The sequence below is a fragment of the Fukomys damarensis genome, unplaced genomic scaffold (genome assembly GCF_012274545.1).
Source record: "Fukomys damarensis isolate Sample0158 unplaced genomic scaffold, DMR_v1.0_HiC HiC_scaffold_27, whole genome shotgun sequence".
In the NCBI taxonomy this organism is placed as follows: Eukaryota; Metazoa; Chordata; class Mammalia; order Rodentia; family Bathyergidae; genus Fukomys; species Fukomys damarensis.
The window spans coordinates 19,771,377-19,788,934 of NW_022900939.1; the positions used below are offsets into that span (position 1 = coordinate 19,771,377).

Sequence of the window (17,558 nt, forward strand, 5' to 3'; positions counted from 1 at the left end):
CGGTCATTTTGAGCAGAGGTCATTTTGCCATGACAGTGCACCTCTTGAAGGAGGCTCCTTGCTCTACTAGACACCTATGACAGGACAGATGACACCTCATGGAGAGGGACAGACACCCCAAGGTCTTCATCCTCCTGATGCTGCTGCCAGTCATGTTGCGTGCTGTGCTTTGGGTGTGTGTGGAGCATTTCAGTGACATGGTCCCTCACTGCTCCCTACAAGCAAGAGCGATCACCATCTCCATGTTGTCAGCAAGACAGCTGGGGCTTGGTATTCTGCACCTTCCTGAATGTAGAGCTGCAAGTGGTAGGACTGGGCTTCGAGCCATGTCTGTGCCGGGTATGGGAAGCCTGTGTCTCTAGGGGACCGTGAGGTCTGTCTTGGATGACTGCTGGAGCCTGTGCCTCCAGGGCAGAAGAGATGCCCCACCCCCCGCAGGCCGAGGGAAGGGCCCCCAGAATTTGAAACATTGAGACCGCATCCCTGGAAGGGCATAGAGCAGAAAGCCTCAGGACACTATGGGAACCGTGCCAGGGTGGCATGGGGGATCCTCCTGTGTCCCTGGGAGAGCGCGTCACACTGGAGAGGGGGTCGCTAGCACAGAGGCCCCCTTGCTGCTGGTCCCTGAAAGACATCTTCGTGGAAATCCTTTAAGATCCCCACAAGATCTCTGTCCCTCCTCCCAGTGAAAAGTGGGGTCTGTGTCCCCACCCCATGAATCCAGGTGGTGGTGACTTGCTTGTCCTCAACATAACCCCATGGGAATGATGCAGGTGACCTCCAGGGTAGAGGGGAGGAAGCCTTGAGCTCCTGCTGTGTGCTCTGGGAATCACTCCTTGAGCCAAATGGCCATGTTGGATGAGGCCCCAGGCCCTATGCGGCACTCTCCACAGGTGCTCTGTCCACTCCCCCCCATAAACCCTGCTACTGGGTGCCCCCACCCAGGCAGATGTATCAGGGGAGGAGCCACCTGGAGACCCAGCATCTGGCTGTCCAGTTGTCCTCAGTCCTCAGGCCCAGCTGTATGTAGAAGAGGTTCACAGTCTCCATGGCACCCACCCAGAGCAGCCCCATGATGGCCAAGTGCTACTGGGTTCTGGGGTGGCTTGTTATGCAGCTATGGTGACAGAGACAGTCTTCCCCCAAGCAGGCATGGAGGCTTAACAACAAATATTCAGCTGAAGTCAACCAATGGCCCTGATGTCCTTGGTCGGGTTAGCCCGGGAAGAATCAACTGGTTTAGACAGGGTTCGGGGGATGAGCCAGAAACAAGGGCGTGTGAATGTCCTGAAATTGCACAGAGAGCACTGTATGGATGTGTGGGGACTATTTGGGTGAAGGAAGCTCCCCATATGTAAAGGATGCATGGGACATACAGTTTACAAAGAGGCCATTGTGATTTCCACAGGTGGAGACCCCTGAGCCTTGGTCCTATAACCTTGTAGCCCCTCCCACCCAGAGGTGGAGCCTGTTCCCCAGCCTAAAGCCAGGTGTGCTTCTGACTTGCTTTGATCAACAGAATGTGCTGGAAATAAGGAGGAGCCACGTCCAAGGCCTCGCTGTCTTGGGACCCAGGAGGCTCAGAAGCTGAGCCTAGGCTGGGTATGGGAGGGTTTGAGGCCTTGTGGCGAACTGGAGGTCCCGTGCCAGGTGAAGTGGCTGGGGCTACCTGGGCCGCGCTGGCACCATCACAGGATGGCAGCTCCTTGAGGGCCCAGGCAAGACGTGCAAGAGGCTCCCAGGTCCCCAGTTCATAGTGGTCACCTCAGTAGCGAGGTGTGAGTGCCACAGGGCTGAAGGGCTCAGGCAGGGGGATTGCTGAGACATCGCACGGCACAGCCCTGGGGGAGGCTCCCAGGACCTTGCTGATTTCCGATCCCCCTCACCACCAGCATCGTTACTTTGAGGCGTTTCCTGTTCTCTGGCCCAACTCGACTTCGCAGCTCCTCTGTGAGGCAGACGGTAGGAAAAGTCATCATCACAAATGTCTGGATGGCGCTTCCTGGAGGCTGGGCCCATCCCACATAAGGGTCAGCATTTGATCCTCATGGCAGTGCTGCACAAGGGGTAGCGTGGACATCTCTGTTTTCCACAGGCAGAGGCAAGCTCAGGGCAGTAAGGAGGTGCACCGGCTCTACCTGGCCATCTGCCTCTTACCTGGAGCCCATCGAGACCTGTCCCCTCAGTCCCTTCCCTGAGCCATCCCAGCAAAGAGTCCAAGAACCCAGGGAGCCAGTCTGGGACAGGCCACACTGGCTGTGGCTTCCAGAGGAGCCCAGGGTGTCAGGCACGGTGCCATCCACTTGAGTATTTTCCTCTGGAGGTTGGGGACCAGCCAAGGTAGCAAACTGGGTCACAGCTTGGTGGGGTGGGAGCTGGTATCCCTAACAGTGACATAGGGAGGCTGCCTGTGAGGCTCCACTGTCCTCTGCTCGCTCGGGTCTCCATGACGGGGTAGCCTAGACCCCACCAAAGGGCCGAGAGAGAAGCAGAACCCACAGCGTCCATGGTGCAGCTGGTCTGGACAGGGTGTGGGCTCCCTCACAGAGCACAGCAGAGACTCCTAAGGACTGCACACCAGGAGCTCCGCCAGGTGCAGGTTCAGGGACAGACACATTCGGAAGCACAGAAGGGCCAGGTGGTGTCACAGACAGGCACTCACTATGACACAGACCCATGTGCTCAGCTTACACAGCCACCAGGACACACATGACCCTAGCTCCTAGAGCTGATGCCACAACTCTGCGGAGACCAGGACAATAGCCAGGGACAAGCATGTCATCCTGGAGTCACACACACTGGAAGTATCCAGAAGAGAGCGAGTTATCTCTTCTGGCCCATTTTTTTCTTGCTGTTCAGTGTGAACAAGGGCAGCAGGAGGGCATGGACACACTCAATGAGGATCCAGGAATTGGGAGTTCTAGAGGAGGCAGGTAAGCGTAGTTCCAGAAGGCTTCCTGGGGCTGGGGGACTGTGGGGCTGTATTGTGTGTGTGACTTTGTGTGGTACAAACTATATCTCCAGCCCCCCCTTTTTAATTTTGAGTCAAGGTCTTACTAAATTGCTCAAGCTGGGCTTGAACTTACAATCCTCCTGCCTCAGGCTCCCAGCGTGTTGGAATGTGAGGCTGTTCTGAAGGCCGAAATGGCTCCATCACAAGGACCCCTACCTCCCTGTCTGTCCAGGATGGCCGTCATCATCCTGGCATCCCCCTCCACGGTCCCGGTCTGGGTGATGCAACCTTGCCCCCACCCCCAAGAATGTACACAGGAAACAAAACACAGATGTGGCTGCCTGCCGTGATGTAGCCCTACTCTTCCTCCAAAATCCTATGCGACACCTCCTGACCTGCAGCCACAGATCAGCACCACGGGAGCTCCAGCTTCCATGGCTCTGCTGAGGGCTGGTGTGTGCTATGACTGCCTCTTGCAAGTCATTGCCTCCTGCAGCGTCTGAGATTCGAACCATACATCCAGACCCATTCCGACCCATTCCCCAGCAACTGTACTGAAATAAAGACAAAGAAATAGATAATTTAATAATAATTTTATTGAGCCTCATACATCCCAACCATGATCATTTCAATCCATTACCCTTGTGAAAAATAAGAACCAGCTACCTTACATTATTTTTCATGCACTTCAAGTTCCTGTGTGCTTTTTATGCTTACAGAAATCCCCACTCAGAAGCTCAGTTTTGTTCAAACCTACTTATTCTGCATTTAGATTGCCTAAAACTTACAGTCAAGAAAGTCATTCACCAAAGTTGTTCCAAATATACATAAAAGTTTTTCTATAACTAAATAGAATGTCTGTTTTAAAATCTAGGTTGTAATTAAATAAAACCAGGGATTCACTTCCTCGTCACACTAGTCAGGTGGCCGGCATGTGTCCCTCACAGCTCTGGCTACCATGCTGGACAGCACAAGTCTAGGTTCCTCCTGTTTGCCCAGTTGGGTAAACTGAGGCCCTGAGAGGAGAAGTATCTTGTCTGGGGCCTCGTAACAGGTTCTGCCTGAGCTGGGACCAAGTCATGCTTTTCAGCGCTATGCCTTCAGTGTGTCCCCCAGGTTCTGTATGTGGTAGACCCAATCTCCAAAGTCACACGCTATGGTATTTGCGAGGTGAAACCTTTAGGAAGTGCGAGGAGTGGGTCAGGATGGTGTCACCCTATCCCCTTCAGATGCCAGTAGTGCTCTCCTGAACCTCCTAGTCTCCGGAACCATGAGGTAACTAAACCTTCTACCTTTATAAACTAGTCGGTCTCAGGTGTTCTGTTATAGCGATGGACCAGACTAAGAATTGAGCTTCATGAATGCATAGCTAAGCCTGACTTGGGACAGGGGCCTCCATCAGCCCAATGTGAGAGCATCCTCGGGGAGGGAATGTAGTGTGATGTGGTTGGCAGCACCTCAGGCATGGAGCTAGGTAGCTGTGGGCTTCCAGAGTATGGGCTTTGGAAGCCTGATTTGTCCCCATGTGGGCAAGGTGGGTCCTCAGCCCTTGTTGTGCAGCCAAAGTGCTGAGACTAGAGACTGAGCAGGGCCTCTCTGCACCTTGGTTTGCCCAGCTGTAAAATGGGGATGGGATGGCAAGGACAGCAGGTTTCCCCTGAGGGGTTGTTGGTGGGCAAGATGCACTGGAGAAACTGGCCACCATGGGCCATGTGACAGAATGGTGCCCTGTGGGGGAAATGTCCAAACCCTGCCTCTCACCTGCTGTGACTGGGACGTTCTGGGGGACAGGGCCTTCGTGGGTGGGATCGATGAAAAAGAAGTCATCTTGGAGTGAGGTGGGCCTTGATCCACGGCAGGTGTCCTGGTATGGAGAGGAAACAGACACACACACACACACTCTGCAGGGGCTGCGCAGAGGTGGAGGCAGAGACCCAAGTGATGCAGCCACTGGCCAAGGAGCAGCACAGAAGGAACCCTGGGAAGGAGCTGAGCTCTGCTGACACCTGGACTGAAGGTTCCTGGCCTCCAGAGTGGTGCAGATTGAGTTTCTGTCTAAAGCCACCTGGTTTATAGGACTCTGCTACGGCAGCCCCAGGAAGCTGAGGTAAAACTGGCATTACAATCCCCAACTCAGGAGGCACAGCAGACTGGCACTCTTACCTGGAGCTTCAGCCCAGGTCAGCCCGGCCTTGGTCTCCCAGCCAAAGCAGGAGTGAGTAACTTGGGGTCTCGGACATCAGCCCACAACCTTCAAGGTTTCCCCCAGTCACAAGCTCACAAGGTGGCTCTGGCTCCGCTGGGCCCTTGAAAGAGGCCGCCTGGGTCCCAATTAGTCATCATTTAAGGTACTTAAGTAATGCTCCCACAATGCACCCTCCAGCCCCTCTGGAGCCTTTTCTCTTGCCCTGCTTTGAAGATAAATGATTTTTAAAGACCACAGTATTCCTTTAAAAGCAGACAAATGGCGGGGCGGGGATGGTTGGAAGGCAGATCTGGCTTGGGGCTCACACAGCCCTGTTCAGCTCAGCAGGCCCAGTGGGCGGGAGGGCTGTGATTGCTGGCAGAGGAAGCCAGGAAGGGCTGATGGGGGTGGCACAGCAAGAGCGGGTATTCACTGCAGCCCAGCTGTAAAGGACAGGAGCGCAAGAATGGCTGGGGTTCCAAGGCTGAACCCTCACTTCCTGATAGAGTAAGTTGCCCAAACCTCTCTGTACCTACCTCCACCTGTGAACCGGACACTGGGCATTAGATATGATCTTTTTTCAGCCAAGGTTGTCGCTGCTGTAGTGCTGAACACAGAGCCCAGCCTGAGAGTGGGGTGAGTCCCTCTGGTCCCCTTGCCTGCTGTGTGACCTTCCTAAGTCTATGGAGCTCTGAGTCTTGCTTAGACACAGGACCCACATACACAAGATTTGCACATAGAGGGGGCTCCCCCATTTTTTCTCCTCCAAGTTTCCTAAGCTGAGGTCCACCTTTGCCTGTCCCCAGTCTGGTGCCACCCTTGACAGAAGCAAGAGCAAGTGCAGTGTCTGGGTCTGGGCCTGACTTCTTGTCCATGGTTCATATCACCAAGCTTCATCTTCCCTAGGGCAAGTGGTGCCAATGTCTGCTCTGTGGGATTTGCCTTTAAATAAACACTGAATCTGTACACTCTTTGCAGATTCTTTTACTGGCCAGGTGTCAGCAGGGCGTGTTTAAGTCACTGTATGCTGATCATGGCCCAATTCCAGGGCTGATCATTGATGTAGAATGCAGTGAATGGCCAAGCAGATTCCCCAGCGGTGTCTGCAGCCCCGGCCTGGTCACTCACCTTCTTTCACTCTGTATTTCTCACCCAAGAAGGATGAGGGACAAGAAATCAGTCTCTGGGTTATGACCAGGGTCAAGGAGTTGTAGGTGCTCACAGTTCCTGCTTCCTATGCACAAGGCTCATTCTACATGTGTCACCACCACGAAGCCCCTGTAAATCAGGTGCAACAGTTTACAAGTGAGTAAACTGAGGCACGGAGCACCGGCAGAATGAGTGAGTCTGGGCACCTCATCTGCTCTGAACCGTGGCACTGTGCCGACTGTGTGGTGGACCGTGTGGGCTCACCTGAGGGTGGCTCTCCACGTGTGATTCCTGGTCACACATCTGCAGCTATGGCGGAAGGGTCCCCAGCTGCATGAGATCCGTCACCAGCCGGGCCGATGGCTGCGGCATAGACTGCAGGGGCAGGCCATCTGGGCAGTTTCCACATGTAGGGGCTGTTTGTTCCCCTCAGCCGTCTCTGTGCCCTGAAGCTGCCGGCCCATCCCTTCCTCAACGCCAGGCCTTAGGAAGCAATTGCCAGGCTCTGCGCACCTCCGCCCCAGGGTCTGCAGTCACCGTCAGTCTCGGGCTGAGGTCAGCTGCTCAGGAGCCACAGGGCTTCACGGGCCTCTGAGGCTCCCGGAAATGCCCGTCTAGAGTTACAGGGCTGAGCGAGCGGACGGGCTGCTGAGCAGCCTCCTCGGTCGCCGCTCACGTGGGGGTCACAGCGCCTCTTTACACGGGGTCTGGTTACCCACCGGACATTCCAGCGTGCCCAGCGAAGTGCTGCTTTTCTTTTAGGTGACGCATACCGACCATCAAAGCCCAGGGCAGCGGAATCTGTGCCTCTGTCCGGAATAATGGGCCTCCTCTGCAGGCACCTGGCTGAGCCTGGAGAATCCAGAAGGAATTTGGAAGTGACACTTTAAAGAAAGTCATTCATGGGGAAATGAGTTATTCTTGTTGTAAAGACAATGGGGCCCGAGGACGTTAGAGAAAATTGAGAGACAGAGCCCTTCACACCCCCATCCCTCTGCACTGCTGTCTGCTGTGGCCACAGGTAGTACAGGGATGGCACATTTTTATATGAAACACCTATTTATATTGTCTCCTATTCAAAAATGAAATATTTATACAACAAATCCTGCTGCTTCTTACTTAGTATTTTATCAGATTTTATGCATTTTCCCAAAACGTATAAGCTTCATAATTATCTTTAAAGCTACACAAGAAATTGTCCTGACAGGCAGTGGGGACAGAGTTCAGGCCTAAAATCCAGAGCTTAGCCCCCTGCTTGTGAACCCTCGCTGCTCTCTGCCTCTTGGTGGCTGAGCACCCACTGAGAAGTTGCTGGGCCTTTCTGTGCTTCAGCTTTCTTGTCTCTCAAATAGGGCTATTGATAGTTGTACCCACTGAGCTTGTTGGGAACACTAAATGAGTTCGTTTTTCTACGATTTGTCGGAAGGGAAGCACGGTGGCCACACCCCTGTAATCCCAGCAGTCAGGGAGGCTGAGGTAGGAGGATTATAAATTAGATTGCAGCCTGGGCAACTTAGGGGGGCCCTGTCTCAAAATAAAAAATAAAAAGTTCTGAGGGGTATAGCTCAGTGCAAAGACCCTGGACTCAGTCCCCAGTACTGAAGGGGAAAAAAAAATCTCCGCAGTATACCGTGTACCCAGAGAGCACCTGCAACTGATTTCAGACTTGGGGCTCCTGGGGACCACAAGCCCATAGAGACTTGTCCTGCCACCCTGCTTGCTCCTTCTCTTCTGTGATCACTCAAAGCCTGGCTCCAACATCCACCCACCAGGGCCAGCAGAGACATCTGTCTGTCTCACAGCCACCGCCTGCAAGCTCTGGGCATTCACCCACTGACAGCCTCCCTTCTCCCTGGCCCCCAGCATGAAAGCTACTGGCAGGAAGGGGATGTGTCTGGCCACCCTGTGTGCTCAGCTCAGTGCCTGGCACAGGGCCAGAGCTGCAGGGGAGTCCCTGAGTGTCTGAGTGACGGAGGAGAGTCGGGGTGAACATGGGTCTCCCACATGGCTATGGTGGCAGTGTCTGCAGCTGGCTGGCCTGGGATTGGCCTGGGAGCTTCTGGGTCCTCCAAGCCATAGAGCATGAGGACTGGCTGGGTCAGTCCGTGCCTTCCGATGAGGTGGCCGAGCTGCAGCTGTGGTCGGTGGCCCCCTCATGGGTGTCAGGGTCTTCCTCCGGGTCTGCTCTGGCAGGCTGGACCATAGAGGGAGTCACTGTGGTTAGACTGGGTACTCGGTGGCCACTGTCAGAGGGTAGCCACCCGCCAGGCTGTCCCAGTGGAAGGTCTGCAGATGTGGATGCTAAGCGCCTCTCTGCAGTCTCTCCTTGGTCCAGGTAGTCTGAGGACTCTTTTGCAAATGTGATGAGGAAGCCAGTCAGCCCCTGGGAAGTCTTTCCAGGGCAATGCTTGCCCTTTCCAGACCCTCAGGGCTCGAGGGCAGGCAGAACTGGACTGTCACTTCCAGGAGAGCCTCTGGCTATGGCTCCCTTGTCCTTTCCCCATTCTACAGGGCAGCAATAGGGTCACATCCCAGGACAGGGTCACACCTTCCCCCCCGGAGGCTAAAAATTAGAAACCCAAAACCACAGAGACATGGGCACTCAGAGCCTGAAAGCCTGGCCTGTGGACTCCAGCTCTGAAGCTGTGGCCTCCGAGTCCCTCTGAGACTGTGGCCTCCAAGTCCCTCTGAGACTGACAAACCTGACCCCCACGGGGTAGAGAGCCAGGGTGTCTCATCTTCCTTCCCAGATGTTTCTGGAGCCCTGGGGGAGCCCCAGAGACCCCAATCCCTGGCTGGGACTCCCAGCCTGGAGAGGCCTGCATGGGGTGGGCTCTGCAGGCTGCTCCAATGGATTTGGATTTGCTGTTGAGGCAGAGGGAAGCTGCCTGCATCTGGGAGACAACTGTGGCTCCTGGGCCATCCTATGCAGGTCACAGAGCCCTGTCCTGGGAGAAGGCAGCTGGGGGCCAAGTGTGGGACCTGTCTGGTCTTAGTAGGCAGCCTTGGGTCTTGGGTGGTAAGGATTGTGTATAATCCCTGAGGCCAGCTGGACTCCAAAGGCCTGGGGGCTCTGGCTGTGCTCACTAGCTTCCTTAGGAGTCCTGCAGCCTAGCATAAAGCCTCCCGGGAGCTTCTGTAAGGTCTGCTTAGTCCAGCTCCAAAGGAGTGGCCAGAACACCTTTAGTCACTGTGCCAGGTCAGGGCTACAACCCACAGTGTGTGGCTGGTGATGAGTGCTAAGAAGGAGAGGGTATTCTTTCCTCTGCCACAAAAGACTCTGTATTATATGCTTTGCACTAGTTGGCTTCCCGTAGCTGGGATGAAATACTCAACACCTGAAACTGAAAGGAGGAGAAGTTTACTTTGTCTCATGGTTTCAGACGGTTCAGTCCATGGTGGTCTGGCTCCAAGGCAGGAATATCATGGCGAAAGGGTGTGGAGGAGAAAAGCTGCTCACCTCATGTCATCCAGGAAGCAGAGAGCAGGAGAAGAACCAGGGATGAGATGAGCCCCTGAGGTCACATTCCCATGACCCACTCAGACACACCCAGACTCGTGCTTTACTAATCTAGGTGTCACTCAAGCCAACCAAGATAACAATCGAGAGTAATCACCACACGGCCCATTGTATAAAGTGTTCAGAATAGGCAGGAGCATACAAGCAGAAAAGAGGAACAGGGAGAAGAGAGAGAGATTGCTAACGGGCAGAGATGCATTCAGAGGAGTAATAAAAACTTTCAAAGTAGACAGAGGTGATAACTACACAACTCTGTGACTATAAATCCCCAGCACTCTAAACCTCTTACATGGGTGAAATGTATGGAATATGGACTCTATCTCAACAAAGCTGGCATAAAAACAAATAAGTTTGTGTATTCGCATCAAAGAAAGGGCAATGCCCAGATTGTCTTAGCAAGGACAGGGCAGGGTGGGCAACACATCCAAGCCCCATCCATCTTGTGTGCTGGGCCTGGCACTGTCACTGAGCAGCCGGGACCTCGTGTCTCAGCCACAGTGCTGACTTATGAAAACGTGGCAGCTCAAGAGAACCTGAAGCTCAGTACCAGTGAACAAAATGTAGCTCACATCACAATTTTACAAATGCTGCCTCCACGGTGGCAGAGGACACAGATGCCACTGGGCAATGGGACTAAGTCAAGGCCTGGCTGGTGCTTCTTCTGCTTTTCTTGGGGGCCTCATCATGAGACCCCTACTCCACATTCTCTCCTGGGAGCCCTCATGCTCCCAGGACTGTGGACAGGGACTGTGGGACTGTGGGAAGATGCCTGAGACTCTCAGCAGATTTCTTTTCTAGTCCAGATCTTGTTACATTGCATCTCCCCTAGCCCCCGCCCTGGAGCCAGAGCCCCTGGTCAGCCTTGGTGCAGGTCAGCAGGGTGAGGGTTAAAGGCTGCTGCAGGGTCCAGGGCAAAGACACCTGCTGCATCAGGAGGGAGCAGCCCCTTCCTTCCCAGGTGAGATCAGATGCTGCAGGGACGAAGGAGGAAGCAGACTGGCAGCCAGCCAGCCTCAGACCTACAACCCTAAAGGAATGACCCTAAAGGTCAGGGGTGTTTGACTTGGATTATGATGCCTGCTCTTCACCAGAGGAAGAGAGCTAAAGGACCTTTTAGACTATATGTGGGGAAAGTTTTCTTTGTGAGCTGGCTGGTGGGCTCTGAGACATTCTTTACATCCATGTGCATGTCCCAGAGAGACATACAGCACTTCTAAGCAGCCCAGTGAAGGGATCGCCCAGGAATGACCCAGAACTTCCACCCTCCTAATGATGCTCTGTGGATTAATTCCGTGCATTGTCGCATAGTCAGTGGCTAAGAGGATTTAAAATCCAAGCGGGAACAATGTTGGGGCCAATTAGCTACATCCTGTAGGCCTTGAACAAGCAGACCTTGGTTCCACCTAGCTGGCTCCACATCCCCTACTTGAAGTCAAGTGGGGCTTTGCTTAAGCCCTCTGTCTACCCACTCATGTGTCTGTTCCCTAGGTGGAATGAATGGATCTTTTGGGGTTTTACTGTACCATGTGGAGAGGGGTGTGTGGGGTGGGGGTCCCGGACTCTCCCCAGGTCCAAGCACTACTCATCATTACTGAGGGAGGGGGCTCTCGTTTGTCCCAAGACACCTGTTTAAAATGAACCCCATGATGACAGATGGGGGTGATTCTGTACTGACATGTGAAGAACCAGCCCGGTCCCCCTCAAGCACAGCTACCTGACCAAGGGTCTTGCTGGCCACACCTAGCACACCAACTTTTATTAATGGTCAGAGTAATACCATTGCACAATGCAAATCAAGTCAGTCACATCAGACCAAAGTATAAGTAAGGATCACATCCCTGGCTTGTGCTTCTTCCCAGGGGAAACCCTTCCTGTTGTGTCTTGCACATCTTCCAGAACCTTCTGTGCATCTGCCCTGTGTGCAAACACCACTGACAACATTCACACAATAACCAGCGCCAGACTCCACTTGACAGGTAAGGATGTTGAGGCCCTCAGGGGTCGCTATGCCTTCTCCACACAGCTGTCTGTGGCAGGTCACAAGTGGAGTTACGCTCCGTATGCCACGTTGCCGGGCAGCTTCCCTTATTGGCTGCCCTGAGCACTTCTGCCCTGACAGTTACCCAGCTCATGCTGTGTCCAAGTCTCACGTGTGGGGTCATTTGCTTTGATGTCTGGCTGAACAAGGCCATAGTGGACATGCTTGGGCATGCTTTGCTTTGCCTTTCCTTTCCCTCTCTGTCTCTCTCCTTCCTTCCAGTCATGGGGTTTGAACCCAAGACCCTCACACTGAGCTACATGCCTAGCTATTTTTATTGAATTTTTTTCTTTTGAAGCAGGGTCATATTAAGTTGCTAAGTTGCCCAAGTCTTACTAAATTGCAACCTTCCTGCCTCTGCCACTCAGCATACTGAGACTACAGGCTTGAGCCACCATGTGTAGCTCCTGGGCTCATCCCTTTACAGACTTTTTAGGGTCACACTACTGCTGACATTCCCTGTAACTGGGATCTTGGTTTCCACATCCTCCAACCCAGCAGTAACATATCTATTGTCAGTCTTGACAGTAGGCCCTGCTGAACTTGTTGGCTGGACAGTGTGGACAGCGCCTTGGCACTAGCTCGATGCTTCCATTGACTGGTCTTGTATGTAGGACTTCTAGCCTTGCTGTTTTATTTTTTGAGATAGCTCACTGAGATGCTCAGGTCAGGATTGACTCGTGATCATCCTGCCTCCACCAGCCTAATGACGCTCACAGAATGCAAGATTAAAGGCACATATTACCACATCGGTCTGGGACAATGCTGTTTTCTTCCCTCCATCTGCTATCTGTGGTGAGGCTCATAACAAGGTCTTTTTCCTTCTGCTGTTTCCTCCAATGTCCAACATTAGCAGGTTGAGGGTGCTGCGATGATTTCATTCATTTACTCAATCATTCATTCATTCATGCCACCTCCATGGCTGCCAGACCCAGCCCCACCCTGGCAGGGCCTTGAGAAGCAGAGGGGCACAGGACACTCCTGTGGGTGAGTTGGCCATGCAGCTACCCCTTGCTGAGCAGGTGACCCCAGTGCCACTGGGGAATGCTGACTTGAGGGAGAGATTCTGGGAGGGACGGGAAAAGTCTAGATGATCTGGAAAAGGGGCAGGCACTGTAAGTGGCAGGAACAGCTGGGGCGGAGGTCCCAGAGTGAGTTCTTGGGATCTTGGAGAAGTGCAAGGTGACAGGTAAGGGTGAAGAGGGCGGGAGGAGGAGTTGGAGAGAGGGGGAAGGGTGTGCCTGAGTCAAGTGAGGATGTGGACGTCACCCCAAAGACAGGGACAGCAGCACAGACTCGGATAATTTGGAAGGACATGGTGCAGGCAGTGGGCAGTGCCCCCATTAGCTGGTAGCCACAGAGCTCATGCTATAGCAACATTGTGTGGATGTGGGCAGGGGCCACTCTCAACTCAGCCAGTGGGATGCGTGTCTGTCTCCCCAGCCTCTTGAAACTGGGAGGTGAGAGGCTGCTGGGCAACGGGCAAGTGTGCATCCAGCCCCTACTCCTCCCCGTGCTCGCTCACTGCCCACCTGGATGGAGGCTGCGCTGCATGGCGGTGGCGTCCCTACAGGAACCAGGTGGCTGCAAAACTTCTCTTGCTCTGTGCAATCAAGGGAGCTTGGAAAACCACAGCTTAAGGGCTTTGCTTTGATTTGTCAAGAGTGTGGGACCGGGAAAGAACAGGGCCACAAGTTCAGGGTCCCCAGAAGCTGCCTGCTTCCTTGGCGACGTGGTCCATGAAGCTGCCCTCCAGAGAATCCACTGGGAGGAAATGAGTCCCAGCGGCTTGGCCATCCATGGCTAGTCACCAGGCTCCATGAGGCCACATGGGCCCAGCAGAGCCAGGCAGGCACTTGGCCTCTTTTCCACAGTGGTCATGGTAGCCGCAAAGCAGCCTCGCACTACCAGTGCCCCAAGAGCTTCCTCATGCAGCCAACCCTGCCCTAGTTCCCTGCCTGACGCCTGCTGGCAGCCCATATAAGACAGCACTGGAGATGAACAGTCTGCAGCCCTCTAGAGTGACAGGGCCAGACCCCAGGATCAGGATGGTGTGTGGGGACCACAGGTAGCTGGGAGGCACTCACCTCTCTGGGGACAGAGCTGCCAGATGCTGTGACCCAGGCCCTGTGGGGACACAGGAGCTTCTGGTAATGGTTAAGGTAAAGGGCAACATGTGGCAGGGGGGGGACAGGGACTGTGCACAGGGGTGGCACAGGCTGCTTTTGTGGAATTGCCTTGTATCCACAGCTCTTCCTTGAGCCTGGCTGACCGGTAGCAACTGGATTCTGTGGAAAGAAGTGGGGTACACTGGACACCTCTCTTCCCCACCATACCCCCAGGACTGGGGTGCATGTGTCACCACGAGTTCTTGATATGGGCTGAGTTGTCCTCCAGATTCACAAGCCCCAGGACCTCAGGCCTGACTGTGTCTGCACGTGGCTGTCAAGGCGCTGTCACCTTTGAGGAGATCATCACACTAAAGTGAAGTCACAGGGGGCCCTGCACCAATGTGCCTAGGGAAGAGGGGAAATGTGGACACAGACACACACAGGGATGAACCACATGGGGACACAGGGAGGGGATGCCCACTGCAAGCCAAGGGGAGAGGCCTCAGGAGGGACCAGACACAAAGGACAGTGACTGTCTGCTGTTTAGCTGCTGCCTGACTGCAGTGCTCTATAGTGTGGCCCAAAGTCCAGAGAGCTCCCAGAAAGCTGCCTGGGGAGAAGGACTGCAGAGATGACACCCCAGGGAGATGGTTTCTTCACAGAGTGACCAAGGGTTCTCAAGTCATCGCGGTGATGATTGAGCAACATTATGCGCACAGCCAGCCCTCCTCTCCTTGGACTCTACATTCAAGAATCCAACCCACTGTAGACAGGAAGTATTGCCTGGGCTATTTTGCTCTATTTTTGGTATTAATAATTGAACCTAGAAAATTTTAAAAATTTAAAAAGTAACAATAGCTGAACCCAGGACCTCAGACAAGCTAAGCAACAGCTCTCCCACCCCCTTTTTTCCCCGTTAAATTTATTGGTGCATTTAAGGTAAACAACACAATTACATTCATCAATGGGATCTTGTACCTTTACATGATGTATCTTGGTTCTTATTTTCTCCCCATTCCCCTACCCTCCCTTCACCCCCGTCACCCTTCCCTATTTACAAAGACTTTGCTTCCATTTTTCCTTTTTTCGTATTTTTTCTTTTCCCTTATTTCCTTTCCCCTATCCTTCCCACTTCTCCCACCCCTTTTGAGACGGTTTCACTGCATTGCCCAGGCTGACCTCGACCTTTTGATCCTCCTGACTCAGCATCCTGAAGAGCTGATTACAGGTGCCTGGCTTGTGTTAGGTATTTTACATCATCCAGAGCTCATTCAAAGTATACAGATGCAGGTGTGGTCCTGGGACTGGTGGGGAGAGGCACGGGACAGGAAGGGGCATTGAGGCTGGGTCTGGAAGAGGCCAATTAGTCCCCTGGCAGCGGCCAACCCTTGGGAAGCAAGTGATCAGCAGAGGATGGGTTCTGGGGCTTCCTGGGCCTGGGAGGCTGGGAAAGCGGGGTGGAGAGGAAGGCTCACTGGGTAGGGGAGCCATGGAGGCCTGTGGGAAGTGTGCTGGAGGCACAGCCATGTGGCTGGGATCCTCCTAACACTAAAGCCTCTGTCCTGAAGGCTGCTTTCAGGCAACTTCTGCCCTCAGGGGTCAGGGGAACAGGCAGACCTGCAGTGAGCCATGGGAGGCACTGAGGCCGCTGTACCTGCATCCTGGAATAACTTGGAGCAGTACCACTTTCCTCTTAAAGGCCTGGAGGGAGACTCGAATGACAAATCACGTTCCCCAAAGATGGCAGCTAGGAATGTGGCAGTACTCTTTCCACTGAGTTTCTGGCTTGACTTACGGAGCATCACTGGCCTGAGAAGCCAGTCTCTCCAAGGGTAATGTGGCAAGGCCAAGGCCACACTGCAAGGAAGTGATTAGGGCATGCATCAGTATGTCCTGTGCTGCCACTGTGTGGGGAGCAACAGGGAACAGGCCCAGCAGCAACCCCTTCTCTCAGGGCTTCCCTGGGGGTGGGGAGAGCCACCCTACCCCTGACCCACCCTGGCTCTAGGGTCCTGGAAGACGTGGTGGGGGGTGGCAAAAGCTGACCCCAGAGGGAAGGCTAGAGACCAGGAAGGAAATGTGGGAGCTGGAGGGGGGCTGGGTATGGAGCAGGAGGGAGACTATGTCCCACATTCCTTCCACCCCATTTTTCTGGCTCCTCCCAGACTTCTAGGGGTCACTAGCCAGGGGGGAGGCTGGGACTGAATAGCAGGAAGCCCTGCCCCCCCCACTTCCTCTCTCTCTCTCTCTCTCTCTCTCTCTCTCTCTCTCTCTCTCATCTAGACCCAGAATGGAGAGGTACCTCAATCCCAGGAGCAGATGGGGCATGGATGCACCTCGTGTGAATCTTCTATGCTCTTTTAGGAAGTTCAAGTGTCAATCAAATTCCAGCCCAGGGAGCCCTGTTGTGCAAGATCCCCTCTTGATCTGTCCCTGCATTGTCCTGTCCCCTATAAAGCAAGCTCCATCACTGCTAGATCTGAGGCTCTAGAAAATCATGACCTGGTCTTGGGCTGATCAAGGCTTGCATCAGCTGGAGTGGCCTCAAGAATGACAGGCTGCCCTGGGTGTCAGGACACGTGTCTGGAAATGTGTGTACTAGCCCCTGTAGCTCACGGGAGTGCCCCGGGGTCCTGCACATTCCCCAGAATCCCAAATCTGGACCCAGATGGAAGCGAGAGCATGCTGTCCCACCTGGCTCCTCTATAATCAACTTGAGGCCCAGACTGAGCCTAGACCTCTGGCCCCTCAGGGTGCTCCACCCAGCCAGCAGAGTCCCCTTGCTGGAGCCTGCTCACCTGTATCTTGGTGGCCACAGGGGAAGAGAGTCCAGGGCATTGAGAGAAGGGAATGGGGATGGTTTCCCGTCATCACCCTCTACCCAAGGGCACCCAGAGATGCATGCTGTTCCTACATCACCCAGGGTGCCACCCTAGGGCATGTACACCACTGCCCCAGGTCACCAGGTGGGTACCGCCCTGCCCTTGGGGTATTTCTGCCCTCCTCTCCCTTCAGTGCAGCCACCAGACTCCCTGTGCTTCCTAAGTGTCTTCCGCTGCCTTGGGGTCTCTGCCTCCTCTTTCTGTCTCTCTTCCTGCATCTTTGGCAACATAATATCTGAGTATCTCCTGTCTCTTTCTCCCTGCTTTTCACCGTGCCCGTCTTGCTCTATCGGCACCTCCAGGCCTCTTTGCCTCTGTGCCCACTTCTCTAGCTCTTCTGTTCCTCCTCCTTCCTCCCAGCCCGCCTCTGGACACTGCCAGGACAGGACGCCCCGGGCCTACTCCACCGGCGGGCGCAAAACCAGCGCGTGCCGGTGGATCTGCCCGGGGAGAAACAAGATAAAGCGCAGCGGGCCGGCGGTCCCACCACACCGGCCACTCGCCCGGGGAGGCAGAGCACGACGCCCCGGCTCCTGCAGGAATCGTCCGGAGCAGATACAAACCGGGGTCCCCCACGAGCCGCGCCCAGACCTCCCCTCCGCCGCACCCCGCGGGCCCCTTCATTACGCGCCGCCTTTGATGGGCGTTTGTCAGCCGCACTTTCCCGCAAGTCGTTTTCGCGGACATCAGTCATCCGCGGCCCCATTGTGCAGGGGGATT

The 17,558-nt window shown here is 54.4% G+C and overlaps 1 long non-coding RNA gene across 1 annotated transcript; it reads left to right on the forward strand.

The window, feature by feature from the left end:
- Positions 1–2,741: 2,741 nt before the first annotated feature.
- LOC104870232 lies at positions 2,742–11,777 on the forward strand. Its single transcript, XR_782480.1, has 3 exons — positions 2,742–2,933; positions 7,050–7,308; positions 11,667–11,777. It is a non-coding gene; the product is annotated as an uncharacterized LOC104870232 (long non-coding RNA).
- The last annotated feature ends 5,781 nt before the right edge of the window (positions 11,778–17,558 follow it).